This window comes from Castor canadensis, chromosome 16, assembly GCF_047511655.1.
Source record: "Castor canadensis chromosome 16, mCasCan1.hap1v2, whole genome shotgun sequence".
NCBI classification, from domain to species: Eukaryota; Metazoa; Chordata; class Mammalia; order Rodentia; family Castoridae; genus Castor; species Castor canadensis.
Window position 1 is genome coordinate 27,495,498 of NC_133401.1, and position 16,008 is coordinate 27,511,505.

Here is a 16,008-nt window from a genome sequence, read left to right on the forward strand (position 1 = left end):
TTTTTATTATGCTAGCGGACTCAAGGGAGATAATTTCTCAAAGCCCTGAGCCCTGATCAAAGTCAGGAAATGAGTTATATACCCCCGGGTGGTTTATGTAAACAGAGGGGATTTGCAGTAGATGGTTCACAGGTGGTCAGAAAGACAAGCCAGTTACAGAGAAACAGGCTGGTACAGAGTTTCCCTGCTACCCCTCTACAGACTGTGGTCACAGTTACAGGAAACCTTGCAGGGCCTAGCTGGAGGTCTGTGACACTTTTGAGCTTGCAGAAAGCTATTGTGGCCGCAGAGTAGGAAATTCAAAGCATATTCCAGACACATAGTAAATCCCAGAAAAATAACCACGTTGACTCCAATATTCCCCCATTTGGTGCTTTGACACTTTATTTGTCAAAATGCATCATCTTCTTCATCCTCAGGAATAGGATTTACTCTGCTTTTTTTCCTTTTATTCATATGTGCATACAATGCTTCGGTCATTTCACCCCCCTGCCCCCAGCCCCTCTCTTACCCCCCCACCCCCTCCCTCTACTCCCCGACCCTCTCGCTACCAGGCAGAAACTATTTTGCCCTTATCTCTAATTTTGTTGTAGAGAGAGTATAAGCAATAATAGGAAGGAACAAGGGTTTTTGCTGGTTGAGATAAGGATAGCTATACAGGGAGTTGACTCTCATTGATTTCCTGTGCATGTGTGTTACCTTCTAGGTTAATTCTTCTCCAACTAACCTTTTCTCTAGTTCTTGGTCTCCTTCTCCTATTGGCCTCTGTTGCTTTAAAGTATCTGCTTTAGTTTCTCTGCATTGAGGGCAACAAATGCTAGCTAGTTTTTTAGGTGTCTTACCTATCCTCATCCCTCCCTTGTGTGCTCTTGCTTTTATCATGTGCTCAAAGTCCAATCCCCTTGTTGTGTTTGCCCTTGATCTAATGTCCACATATGAGGGAGAACATACGATTTTTGGTCTTTTGGGCCAGGCTAACCTCACTCAGAATGATGTTCTCCAATTCCATCCATTTACCGGCAAATGATAACATTTCATTCTTCTTCATGGCTGTATAAAATACCATTGTGTATAAATACCACATTTTCTTAATCCATTCGTCAGTAGTGGGACATCTTGACTGTTTCCATAACTTGGCTATTGTGAATAGTGCTGCAATAAACATGGGTGTGCAGGTGCCTCTGGAGTAACCTGTGTCACAGTTTTTTGGGTATATCCCTAAGAGTGGTATTGTTGGATCATATGGTAGATCTATGTTTAGATTTTTAAGAAGCCTCCAAATTTTTTTCCAGAGTGATTGTACTAGATTACATTCCCACCAGCATTGTAAGAGGGTTCTTTTTTCCACACATCCTCACCCACACCTGTTGTTAGTGGTGTTGTTAATGATGGCTATTCTAACAGGGGTGAGGTAGAATCTTAGTGTGGTTTTAATTTGCATTTCCTTTATTCCTAGAGATGGTGAGCATTTTTTCATGTGTTTTTTTGGCCATTTGAATTTCTTCTTTTGAGAAAGTTCTGTTTGGTTCACTTGCCCATTTCTTCATTGGTTCATTAATTTTGGGAGAATTTAGTTTTTTAAGTTCCCTAAATATTCTAGTTATCAGTCCTTGGTCTGATGTGTAGCTGGCAAATATTTTCTCCCACTCTGTGGGTGGTCTCTTCAGTTTAGAGACCATTTCTTTTGTTGAGCAGAAGCTTTTTACTTTTATGAAGTCCCATTAATCTACGCTATCTCTTAGTTGCTGAGCTGCTGGGGTTCCACTGAGAAAGTCATTGCCTATACCTATTGGTTCCAAAGTATTTCCTACTCTTTCCTGAACCAACTTTAGAGTTTGGGGTCTGATATTAAGACCCTTGATCCATTTTGAGTTAATATTGGTATAGGGTGATAAACATGGATCTAGTTTCAGTTTTTTGCAGACTGATAACCAGTTTTCCCAGTAGTTTTTGTTGAAGAAGCTGTCTTTTCTCCATTGTATATTTTTAGCACCTTTGTCAAAGATAAGTTGCTTATAGTTGTGTGGCTTCATATCTGGATCCTCTATTCTGTTCCACTGGTCTTCATGTCTGTTTTTGTGCCAGCACCATGCTGTTTTTATTGGTATTGCTTTGTAATATAGTTTGAAGTCCGGTATTGTGATACCACCAGCATTGTTCTTTTTGCTGAGTATTGCCATGGCTATTCATGGTCTCTTGTGTTTCCATATAAATTTAACGGTAGATTTTTCAGTCTCTTTGATGAATGTCATTGGGATTTTGATGGGAATTGCATTAAACATGTAGATTACTTTTGGGAGTATAGACACTTTTACGATGTTGATTCTACCAATCCATGAGCATGGGAGATCTCTCCACTTTCTATACTCTTCCTCAATCTCTTTCTTCAGAAGTTTATAGTTTTCCTTGTAGAGGTCTTTCACATCCTTTGTTAGGTTTACACCTAGGTATTTGATTTTTTTTGAGGCTATTGTAAATGGAATTGTTTTCATATATTCTTTCTCAGTTTGTTCATTATTAGTGTATAGAAATGGTAATGGTTTTTCTATGTTGATTTTATATCCTGTTACCTTGCTATAGCTGTTGATGGTGTCTAGGAGCTTTTGAGCAGAGTTTTTTGGGTCTTTAAGGTATAGGATCATGTCGTCTGCAAATAGGGATATTTTGACAGTTTCTTTACCTATTTGTATTCCTTTTATTCCTTCTTCTTGCCTAATTGCTCTGGCTAGGAATTCCAGTACTATGTTGAATAGGAGTGGAGATAGTGGGCATACTTGTCTCATTCCTGATTTTAGAGGGAATGGTTTCAGTTTTTCAATGTTAAGTATAATGCTGGCTATAGGTTTGTCATATATAACTTTTATAATGTTGCAGTACTTTCCTTCTATTCCTAGTTTTCTTAGAGCTTTTATCATGAAATGATGTTTGATCTTACCAAAGCCTTTTTCTGCATCTATTGAGATGATCAAGTGGTTTTTGTCTTTCCTTTCTGTTAATGTGGTGTATTACATTTATTGATTTTTGTATGTTGAACCACCCCTGCATCCCCAGGATGAAGCCTACTTGGTCGTGGTGAATGATCTTTTTGATGTGTTGTTGAATTCGGTTTGCCATTATTTTATTGAGGATTTTTGCATCAGTGCTCATTAAGGAGATTGGCCTATAGTTGTCCTCTTGGGAGGTGTCTTTGCCTGGTTTTGGGATAAGTGTAATACTAGCTTCATAAAATGTGTTAGGCAGTTTTCCTTACCTTTTTATTTTGGGGAACAGTTTAAGGAGGGTTGATATTAATTCTTCTTTAAAGGTCTGATAGAATTCAGAATAGAATTCATCAGGTCCTGGACTTTTCTTTTTAGGGAGACTCTTGATTGCTGCTTCAATTTCATTTTGTGTTAAAGATCTATTCAGGTGATTAATATCCTCTTGGTTCAGTTTTGGATGATCATATGTATCTAGAAATCTGTCCATTTCTTCAAGATTTTCAAATTTATTTGAATATAAGTTCTCAAAGTAGTCTCTGATGATTTCTTGGTTTTTCATGGTGTTTGTTGTTATCTCCCCTTTTGCATTCCTGATTTTACTAATTTGGGTTTTTCTCTCCTCATTTTAGTCAGGTTTGCCAAGGGTCTATCGATCTTGTTTATTTTTTCAAAGATCCAACTTTTTGTTTCATTAATTCTTTGTATGGTTTTTTTTTGTTTCTATTTCATTGATTTCAGCACTTATTTTTATTATTTCTCTCTTTCTATTTGTTTTGTGATTTTCCTGCTCTTGTTTTTGTAGGAGTTTGAGAAGTATCATTAGGTCATTGACTTGAGATCTTTCAGTCTTTTTAATATATGCAATTTTGGCTATAAACTCTCCACTCAGGACTGCCTTTGCTGTATCCCATAGGTTCTGGTAGATTGTGTTTTCATTTTCATTGACTTCAAGGAACCTTTTTATTTCCTTTTTTATTTCATCAATGACCCATTGTCCATTAAGCAATGAGTGATTCAATTTCCTGCTGCTTCCATGTTTTTGTCTTTATTTTTGTTGTTGAGTTCAAGTTTTATTGCATTGTGATCTGATAGAATGCATGGTATAATTTCTATTTTTTTATATTTGCTGAGGCTTGCTTTGTGCCGTAGGATATGATCTATTTTGGAGAAGGTTCCATGGGCTGCTAAGAAGAATGTATGTAGTGTAGAAGTTGGATGAAATGTTCTGTAGACATCAAGTAGGTCCATTTGATCTATGGTATATTTTAGATCTAGGATTTCTTTATTGATTTTCTGTTTGGATGACCTATCTATTGATGATAGTGGGGTGTTAAAATCTTCCACGACCATTGTGTTGGAGTTAATATATGCTTTTATGTCCTTCAGGGTATGTTTGATGAAATTATGTCATTGACATTGGGTGCATATAGGTTGATAATTGTTATTTTCTTTTGGTCTGTTTCCCCTTTTATTAGTATGGAATGTCCTTTATCTTGTTTGATTGATGTAGGTTTGAAGTCTACTTTGTCAGAGATCAGTATTGCTACTCCTGTCTGTTTTCAGGGACCATTGGCTTGGTAAATTTTCTTTCAGCCTTTCATCCTAAGCCTATGCTTATTTCTATCAATCAGATGGGACTCCTGTAAGCACCAAATTGTTGCATCTTCCTTTTTAATCCAGTTTGTCAAACAGTGCTTTTGATGGGGGAATTAAGTCCATTAACATTAAGTGTTAGTATTGATAGGTATGTGGTGATTCCTGTCATTTAGTTGTCTTAGTTGTTTGAGAGTTTGAGTGTGTGTAGGTAAATAGATGTTACCCTCTACTTCTTTGCTTTTTCTTTTCCTGTAGTTTGGTACTGCCTTCCCTTTCAAGGTTATGTTGGGTTTCACTTTCTGTGTGCAGAACCCTTGAGGAATCTTTTGCAGTGGTAGTTTTGTGGTCATGTATTGTTTTAGTTTCTGCTTATCATGGAAGACTTTTATTGCTCCATCTATTTTGAATGATAGTTTTGCTGGGTAGAGTATCCTAGGGTTAAAGTTATTTTCATTCAGTGCCCAGAAAAACCTCACCCCAAGCTCTTCTTGCTTTTAATGCTTCTGTTGAGAAGTCTGCTGTGATTTTGATGGGTTTACGTTTGTATATTATTTATTTTTTCTCTCTTACAGCCTTCAATATTCTTTCTCGAGTCTCTGTACTTGTTGTTTTTATGATAATATGCTATGGGGTAGTTCTATTTTGGTCTAGTCTTTTTGGTGTTCTGGAGGCCTCGTGCACCTGTATGGGCATAGATTTTTCTAGATCTGGGAAATTTTCTGTTATTATTTTGTTGAATATATTGCGCATCCTCTTTGCTTGCACCTCTTCTCCTTTTTCAATGCCCATGGTTCTCAGGTTTGGTCTTTTGATGGAGCCAGTAAGTTCTTGCATTTTGTTTTCACAGGTCTTGAGTTGTTTAACTAATAGTTCTTTGGTTTTTCCTTTAATTACCATTTCATCTTCGAGTTCTGAGATTTTGTCTTCTGCTTGTTCTATCCTGCTGAATTGGCCTTCCATTTTGTTTTGCATTTCTGTTTTGTTCTTTTTTTCTGAGGTTTTCCATATCCTGAGTCATTTCCTCTTTAATATTGTCTTTTTTCGCTCTAAGTTCATTTATCTCTTTATTTATCATGCTCTTTGTTTCACTTTGGTGTTTATACAGTGCTTCTGTAGTTTCTTTTATTTGTTCTTGTGCTTTCTCAAATTCTCTATTTTTGTAGTCTTGGAGTTCTTGAATGTCTCCTGTACATTTGGTTGACCATATCCAGTATCATCTCTATAAAATTCTCATTGATTACTTGCAGGATTTCTTCTGAAACACAGAGTGTTCTTGTGTGCTTCATTGGGTTCTTTGGCATAGTTTATCTTCGTTTTGTTGGAGTCTGTATCTGGGTATCTGTTTTCTTCATTTCTCTGTGGTTTCTGTACTAATTTATTATTGGGGGAGAAATGGTTTCCATCTTTTTTTCATCGTCCCATCATTTCCTTTCCTATTGTTACTGTCCCTGTACTGTGTGTAATTTAGTATTGTCTTGCTTGTAATAATAACAATGGTGATATCTAGAATGGAAGGGTGGGAGGAGAGGGAAAGCAAAGAAGGTAAAGTAAAATGAAAACAAACAAACAAGCAAAAACAAACAAACAAACAAAAATAACAGAGCCAAAGAAACAAACAGGGAGAGATAGTGTACTAATCAACAGTAAGCTAAATAGGCATTAGAGAGACAGAGATAGGATAAAAAAAGAAATCCCCAAGTTCAAATGCAATAAAGTTTCAGTCTTAATAATTTTGGTGTTATTCCTTCAGCCTCCAGTCCTGAAGACTTCTCAGTGTCTTGGAAGTAGTTCTGTCATTTTCTCATGAAGGGGAAGAAACAAAAAACAAACAATCAAAAAAAAACCAAGAAAACAAACAGCAAACAAAATATCCCAAGTTCAAATGCAATACAGTTTCAGTTAGTTTTGTTGTTGTCTCATCAAAGGAAGAGGGAAAAAATGGAGTCTGGAGACAGCTTTGTGAATGTCTATCTGAGGCTGCAGCCCACGGGCCTCCTACTGTCAGCCATCTGCTCCTGCAGGCTTTGTTTATTTAGAGTTCTCCTGGACGCATGCCACTTTTGTTTTCTCCAGTATACAGCCATACCCACCTGTTGCAATTGCAGTCTTTTTTTTATTATTTAGAATTAGCATGGGGAGGTGCCTCTCCCCTACTCTACTGTGGAGAGTGCCACAATTTAGCCACTGTTACAAGCTTTCCCCTCTCCAAGGTTGTTGGGCAGGTGCCACCACTCCTGCCTTCTCTGGCTGGCTTGTTTATTTAGTTCCATGACAGAGTACCCCTCCCCCACTCTCCGGTGCTCAGGGTGTCCCGTGTCTTTGCTATGTGTCTTTTTTTTTCAGCTGCTTGTTTACTATTCAGTTTGTTTTATTCTCTACTTTTCCCTGGGCCTGGGTCAGTTTGTCCAGGGGGCTATGCAGATTTGTCCCAGGGTTGTCTGTGCTGTTTAGCTCACCTGGTGGTCTGCTTCTCCCAAGCAGGTTAGGCACTAACATCTGGTGGTGCAAAAGCCCTCCTGGTTTCTCCATTTAATGTGGAGTGGGGATGTTATGCGTGGTCTGGGGGTGTGGAGGTGTTGGAGTTTTGCCTCTTCTTGGTGGTTTTTCCTGCAAGGTGTATCTCCAGCATCTCTCCAAGATTTTACTTTAGGAAGCATGCTTTCTGCTTCCTCCCTCTAGAAGCCATCTTGGAATCGATGGGATTTACTCTTTGGTAACCCTGTAACAGATATAATTGTTCAGCTGTTTTTTGTTCCATCATGGCTTCCAACAGGGTTGATATGGACCACATGACCAGTGGCAGCAAGCATGGGAGTACAAGACAGCCCAACACTATAATTACTATAGCCCCAAACATTGTTTGTTTTAAGTCCTCCTATTGTAGAGAACCAGCCTCCAAGCAAATTGTCAGGATTCTACCCTATCCAAGTTCCAAGTCTGAACTGGAACATGAGCAATCTTTCTCATTCTATCTGTGATCTCTTCTATTACTTTTCCTATGTCCTCAATCTGAAGACAACAGTTACTCAAATTGAATTTGCCCCAAACTCCACCTTCTGAAGCTAAGAGATAGTCTAGAGACAAGCGGTTTTGATAAATTGTATTGTGCATTTTGGTGCTCTGCTTAGCTAGTATATTGAAGCCCTTTGTAGTTTCATTGGTTATGATCTCTACTACTGCCTGGAGCTGTATGATATGGTTGAGCATATATATTGTATTCCAGTAGCCCCAAGATCCCTCCTCAGCCCAAGTGGCTGGTCCATAAATACTGAATTATGTGCTGTGGAGGCCATTCATTATCTTTCCAGTTTCCAATCTGTATAGTTTTTTGTATAGCCCTCTGACTCCTTGGGTGCCCCTTTTCCTCATAGACTGGAATTCCCAGCTGTTCACCTTGAGGTAAGGGGAGGAGGAAAAAGGAGGGATGTATTGTCCCTAACACACAGGCCCTGGCCCAGTTATGGGGCAGCCTGGTATAGGCAGTCCTTTCATATATCCAGTATAATCCTCCTGGGGCCCACCATTCAATGTATGTGTCGACCTTGTTCCATGCCTGTCAGAGGCAGGGGTGTGGGTTTGGCTCAGAATGGTTTGGAGACCCCCACCCCTGGGTTTCTCTGGCAGTGGGATAAAATCGTTGACCCAGGCATGTTAAGCTCCTGATGGGGTTTTGAACTTACTTCTCCACCAGGCAAGACAGTTTTTACCAATAATGGAAGTTTTTAGGAGCCAAGTTCTTTCCTTGAGGTGAGGATGTGTTGCCCCATTGGGGTATTTCTGGGGATCTAATTCTTTGGCCCCCCACGGCCATTGATCTCCCATGTTTGCTCCCCCACACACATAGCAAGAAGCAACATTAAGAGACTGAGCTATTGTCTCTGCTAAGGACAAGAACAAATTTCCGGTAATGATGGAAATGGGAGGAGGGCCTTTTCCCATCTCCTCATAGAAGGAATGAAAACCCAGTAGGATGTGATCTTGCATGAGACTACAACCCTCTTAAAAACTAGTTTTGATCTTGGGTCATTCCATAAGCCATCTATGCAGATGCCTATTATGTGGCCCCTTTCCCATTTCCATCTGGAATCTGTGAAGTTAAGGATAGTGAAATTGACAGGATTACAGTCTCCCCAGGAACAATCAGGTGGGGCAATTCTCTTTTGGAGGATGTCAGACTTATTGTTTTCATGGGCTCAAGCCCATGTGGCCCAAGTTACACATTTCCAGAAAGGGCACATAGGCAAGTTTCCATAATACCCATATTTATACCATTTTTCTGTTCCTCACACATGTACTTGTTTTCTTTAGTATAGCCCCTTCCCCATGAGAGGGTTGTACACCCAGAGACATTGGCATCAGAATTGTAGCTAGCTGCCACACAAGCATCAAAATAAACTGATAATGACTGATGGGGATTAATGATCTGGGTCTGGATAATTAGGGGTCCTCTCGTGTGTCAGACCTCTAGCCATTCTTCTGAGTGAGCATATACAGGGTCAATGCAGGTATGCTGATTTCCATGAGAGCACACTGAGTAAGTAGTACCATTGTGAAAACATGACCCAATAACAGTACCTGCACATGAGTTAGTTATGAAACAGCAAAGTTCTGGTAATGGCATCCCTAGTCCAAGTAGTGCACAAGCACAACTCACAGGATGAAGGGTTTCGGCTTGTAGGAGGAACAAAGAATAGAAACAACCAGAAAGGAACAAAGAATAGAAACAACCAGAAACAATACCACATCCTGTCAACAGGAGGAGAAAGAATGCCAGAAAGAGCCCCTTGATTTTGCTCTGTGCTCTTGGGGAAATTGCTGTTATTTCTACTGATTAAAATAAGGTTACAATACCAAGATGAGAGGTGGGTAACAGATGGCAGAACTGAAACACCACCATAGACCACTGCCCATGAGAAATAACAGTCCATCAACTATCTGTCCAGTTGAAACCTCAAGCTTCTGCCTTGTGTACACTAGTCAGCTTCCAGTTTGTGGCTAGGGCAAAACTAAAACCCTGAGGTCCTCTCCTCAGGGTCAGTTTGAGGGGATCACTGGAATCCAGTTGACTCTTCCACTCAGGACTTGCCTTTTTCACTCAGGTGTGGTGGATCCATGGGGTGATCTCTGTCACCTTGATTGCCATAGGAGTGGTTAGGATCACCAAATAGGGCCCTCTCTACTGAGGCTGGAGAGGCTGAAAATTCCACTCTTTTATCCAAACTTGGTCACCTGGCTTAAAGGAATGTACATCAGTGGTTAGGCTAATAGGAAGTCTTTCTTGACTCCAATAGGCCATTGATCACCTTTCCCAAGCCACACATCTGTTGGAGCAAAGTTAGATTTCCTATCTCTTTTAGATCTCCCTTAACGTCCTTTATTAGTGAGGGTGGCCTTCCATAGAGAATCTCATAGGGTGAGAACCCAGTCTGTTTGGTGGGACTACACCTGACCCTAAGTAGGACCAATGGCAAGACCTGTTTCCATGTCAAGTGTGTTTCCTGACAAAGTTTACTCATCTGAGTTTTCAGTGTCCAATTCATTCTTTCAACTTTGCCTAAACGCTAAGGCCAGAATGCTGTACGAAGGTTCCAGCTTATTTTTAGTCCCTTTTCCAGTTGTTTAAGTAATTCTGCCACAAAAGCTGGTCCATTGTCTAACCCAATGGAGATGGGGATCCCATATCTGGGAATTATCTCCTTTAGTAAAGCACAGACCACTTCTTGGGCCTTCTCTGTTTGGGTGGGGAAAGCCTCTACCCACCCAGAGAGTGTGCACACAATCACCAGAAGATGTTTGTAGCCACTGGTTCAGAGCAGCTCAATGAAGTCTACTTCTAAGTCTTCAAAAGGGGAACTACTCACATGTTGGATTCCTGGTTTAGGGAGGTGCTCCTGCTTGGGGTTATTTTTGGCACATGTTCCACATTGCTTACAAATATTGCTGGCTAGACTGGTGAAGTGGGGGACATAGAAATACTGGCTCAGCAATTGCTCAAGGGCTGACTTTCCCATATGAGGGTCCTGCTGGACATTCTTTACAAAGGTGGGGGCCAGTGTCTCTGGAATCACTATCTGCCCAACTGCAAGCTGATACCATCCCCCTCTACAATATTTTTTTCCTCTTGAGTAAACCACTCACATTCATGACAGGAGTAATGTGGAACACATTCTGTCAGTGGAGTAGGAAGGAGTGCAGCAGTTACAGCCACAGATAGGGTGGGTGACACCCAGAGAACTGCTGCATGAGCTTCCTGATCTGCTCTCTGGTTTCCCAATGCCACCGTAGACTTGTCCTTTTGATGACCTGGACAATGCATAACAGTGACCTTTTGATGGCCCCACACTGCCTCCAGGAGTTTAAGAATCTCTGGCCCATATTGGATGTCTTTTCCTCCTGAGGTAATCATTCCTCCTTCCTTGTATATAGTCCCATGAACATGAGTGGTAAAAGCATATTTAGAGTCTGTGTATATGTTAACAGTCTTCTTGGCTGCCAGGAGGAGGGTGCGCATCAGTACAATCAGTTCAGATTTTTTTGCGCTGATGTGCCTGGAGTTAGAGCCCAAGCTTCCAGGACTGAATCCAGAGATACCACTGCATAACCAGCATATCTTGTTCCTTCCTTAAGGAAGCTGCTCCCGTCTGTGAATAGTTCAAGGTCAGGCTGAGCTAGGGGCTGGTCTGGTCACTGAGATCAGGGTGGCTCGAGAAGACCTCATTAATCACCTCAAAACAGTCATGACCCAGAGGCCCTGCAGCTGATGGGAGGGTTGCAGGATTTAAAGTCCAGACAACTTCTAGCTTCACTTGTGGATTTTCACAGAGCATACTCTGGATCTGACCATCCTGGTATTTGTCAGCCAATAGTGTCCCTTGTATTCCATTAGAGTTACTACAGAATGTGGGACCCTAACAGTTATTTCCCCTCCCAGTGTTAACTTTTCTGCCTCTGATACCAGCAAGACTGTGGCTGCAAGAGCTCACAAGCAGGGAGGCCATCCCTTTGTCACTAAACCCAACTGCTTAGAGAGATAAGCCACTGGCCGATGCCATGAGCCTAGGAATTGGGTCAGGACTCCAAATGCTATGCCACGTCTCTCAGGTACATGGAGGAAGTAAGGCTATCTCACATCTAAGAGTCCCAGAGTAGGGGCACCGACTAATGCCTTCTTGATGGCACAAAAAGCCTGTTGCTGGTCAGATTCCCAGATTTAGGGCTCCCTTTTGCCCCCCCCCCCTTGTGGCTTTATACGAAGGTTTTGCTAGCAAGGAGAAGTTAGGTATCCAAATCTGGCAGGACCCAACTGCTCCCAAGAACTCACAGATCTATATTCTTGAAGTTGGGGTTGGACTTGAACAAACAGTTTCTTTTCTTTCTGTGCCAAGGTTTGTTGGCCCTGGGTGATGTGAAACCCAAATATTTGACCTGGTCTTGACAGATCTGGGCCTTCTTTTGAGATACCTTGTAACCAGCTTCCCATAAGAGACAGAGTAGGAACTGTGCCCCTTTAAGACAGTCTTGGTGGTTAGCCCCTGCAAGGAGGAGGTCGTCCACATATTGTAAGAGTGTGCAGCCAGCTTCCTCTGCTGGGTATGCTTGTAAATCTGATGCCAGAGCAGTTCCAAAGATGGTTAGGAAGTTCTTGAAACCCTGTGGGAGATGGGTCCAGGTTAACTGTTGTTGCCCCCATGACTGGGGGTCCTCCCAGTGGAAAGCAAAGATGGGTTGGCTCACAGGTGCCAACTGGATGCAGAAAAATGCATCTTTTAAGTCCAAGCATGAGAAGCAGGTGGCCTCTGCTGGTATCAGGGCCAGCAAGGTGTATGGATTAGGAGCCACCAGGTGCAGACTCACAGCTGCTTGATTGACTTCCCAGAGATCCTGCACTGGGCAGTAATCATTGGTGCCCGGCTTCTGAACTGGCAGCAAAGGAGTGTTCCAGGTAGATTGACAAGGTCTCAGAATTCCATAGTTTAAAAGTCTCTGGAGGTGATGAGATATCCCTTCTCATGCCCTCATTGGGATTGGGTATTGTTTCACTCTTTTTGGAGTGACTCCTGGCTTTATCTCTATTACCACTGGAGGAATGTTGAGGGCCAGCCCCGAAGGATTGTCTTCAGCCCATACTACCAAGACATCAAAGGGCATCTCTGGTGCTTTTAAGGCAGTCTCTACTGAGTGTAATTTCCATTCTTCTTCCTGGGGAGTGATGAGGGCTAGGACTCTAGGGGGCCCAGAACCAAAGCTCAAACCCGCTTGTCCATCCGCCTGAAAACTGTTCTGGGCCTACAATTTGCTTAGCAGATCTTGACCCATCAGTGCCACTGGACATTCTGGTATATAGAGAAACTCTTGAGTCACAAAAATGTCTTCCCAGAATACATTTTTGGGGCTGGAGAAAAGGGTAGCAGGTTTGGATCCCTGTGGCCCCCACAATTGTCCAATGTCTTTTTGAAATTGGTGCCACCCATCAGGTCACCATGGAATGCTCAGCACCAGTGTCCACCATGAAATCTACAGGTTGGTCCCCTACTGACATATGGACCATGGGCTCTTGGGGGCCAAGGAGGAAAGAGCCCATTCAGCCCTAATCCTCAGCTTGTTCAATGCTTGCAAACCCCACAAAGTCCTCTTTCTCTTTTGTCACTCTACATCTGACCTGGAGCTGTGGGCACTCATTTTTCCAGTGTCCCTCTTGGCGACAGAAGGCACATTGAGTTTTCTTCAGGGGCTCTGATCCCTGGGTAGTTTCCTAGGGGCCTCCCTTTGTTTCTTCAGCCTCTGCCTCGAGTGGAACTGTGCCCTCCCTGTCCGTGTATTGCTGCTGCCAGGAGATCTACTTTCTTTTTCATCTTTCATTATGCCTCCTTTTGAGTTTCCTGGTCTCAGTTAACAAACACCTTGGTTGCCACTTCTAGAAGCTGCGATGCATTCATGCCTGCAAAGCCTTCTAAGTTTTGCAACTTTCTTCTAATGTCTCCCTGGACTTGCCCCACAAAGGCGGCATTGATCATTCACTGATTTTCAGGAGCCTCAGGACTGAAGGGAGAATATAGACAGTATGCTTCACATACTGTCTAATAGAACTGTGCTGAACTCTCATCAGACTTCTGTAAAGGCTGTCTAGGCATAGGCTCACCCAGCATTTGTCCCATTGTGAGCATGAGCCTCAAGCCAATGAAGGGCTGCCTGGACAACTCGTCTCCATTCCTCCATGCTTAGGAGTGTTTGGAGCAATTGTCTACAGTCCTGCCAGGTGGGATTGTGAGTTTGGATGATGGACTGAATCAAGTAAACTATGGCCTGTGGTTTCTCGGTATAAGAGGGGGTATGATTTTTCCAATTTAAGAGGTCCGTGGTGGTGAAGGGCTAATAAGTGAACAAGGGTCCACCCCCTTGCAGTTCACCATTTTTATTATACCACATGGGCCCTCTGGTCTCCCTGAGAGGCATCTGGAATGGTACCGGTGCCATTGAATGGGTTTTTGGGTGAGCTCTTGACTGTGCAGGGGGGCTGGTTGAAACTCCTGCTGAGGGAGGAGAAGGGGGATTTCCTGAGTCCTCAGGTTCTGAGTCTGTTGTGGGATCTGCTAGAGGAAAGGGCAGCCAAGGTACGGGCAGATAATTTGGGGCATACAGTGGTGGGGACAGGTCAGGATCAGCCTGGAGCACTGAGAGAGGACATTTTTCTCTCTTTTCCTTTCTTTTAAGAGTCCTAGTATTTGTAGCCCTTGCCATCATAATCTTGCAACTGTCTTCAAAGTATTTCTTAAGCCAAGGATGGGGATGAGCTGTCAATATTTGCCATATGTCTATATAGGGGAAGTGGTCATGATGGCCTGGTGTTCCTGTCACTACCTGATAGACCCTACGTATGGTTTATCACTCCAGAAATCCCTCAGAAGGTCATCCAACCTTAAAGGACACCCAATCCATTTCACAGACTCTCCAAAATTTCTGGGGTGTGAGTTCCACACCATAATCACCTGAATATCCTTTCTTGAAGTTGTCAAGCATACACTGCAAAGGAGTTTTTTACTTTGGCTCCCACCCATATTGAGACAAGGTACAAGAGAATCAGGGAGTTTGGAAATGAAGTTTGGGGTCCTCAATTTCTGACACAAAGGGAAGACAAACAACTTTCACTTTGTCTGTCCCTAGCTGATGTCCTCACAGAGATATTTCAGATGTCTCATAGCCATAGCGGGCCCATAGAAAATAATCCCCAGACTGGTGCTCCAAGGGGAGTCACCCTAGACCATATGAGAATGCCTCTGGCTTCTGGAAATGGACTCCACACACCATGTGGTGACCAAAGTCACACTTATTTCATGCTGTCAGTTGCATATCACACATTCATCCAACCCAACAAACCTAGTCTGGAAGGTATCCGATCTTCCTCCTGAATAATCACAGAAACCAAAAAACCAGATTCTGGAGTACTAGTGGAAACCTTAGAGGTTGATCATGCCCCTCTTCCATCCTCTCATGGACAGGACAATTCTCACGGACCCAGGTCCTACCTATTCCAGATGGGTGCTGCTCCAAATTTTCCTGGTTCCTAGGGTCTCTACCCAGGTTCCATTGGTGTGTACTGAGGCCTCAGTCTCCGTGGGAGGCTTTCCTAGTCATCTGGACTAAGTGTCCAGTGGTGCCTTGGCTGGGTTGCCTCCGCAGGACTTGGGCCACAGCCCAACAGCCAGGAAGGCAAAAATGCCAACTTTGGTCTCTCCCTTTCCTGGCCAATGCACCAGAAATGTTGCAGGAAATGGTGAAGGAAACAAAGTCACCGAGACCACTTTGTAGGAAGCAGGAATTTTTATTACACTCGTGGACTCAGAGGAGATAATTTCTCAAAGCCCTGAGCCCCAGTCAGTGTCAGGAGATGAGTTATATATCCCCCAGGTGGTTTATGTAACCAGGGGATTTGCAGTAGATGGTTCACAGGTGGTCAGAAAGACAAACCAGTTACAGAGAAACAGGCTGGTACAGAGCTTCCCCACTACGCCCCTACAGACTGTGGTCACAGTTACAGGAAACCTTGCAGGGCCTAACTGGAAGTCTGTGACTTTGAGCTTGCAGAAAGCTGCTTGTGGCCCCAGAGTAGGAAATTCAAAGTATATTCCAGACACATAGTAAATCCCAGAAAAATAGCCAGGTTGGCTCCAACACTGTGGATTTGTCCCTAAGGGTTAGGAAATCACTCACATGTACTAACCCAGGAACGCATCAAAATGTATCCATGATATGGTTTGGGTATGAAAATTTTCCCAAACTCTCATATGGTGAAGGCATCGTCTGATATGAAGTGATCAGTGGTGAGATTTGGAGAGTGACTGGACAATGAAGTCTCTGATCTAATCTATGATTCATACATTGGTGGATTCAAATTTTATGACATTATTGGGAGAAAATGGGAACTAGGAGGTGG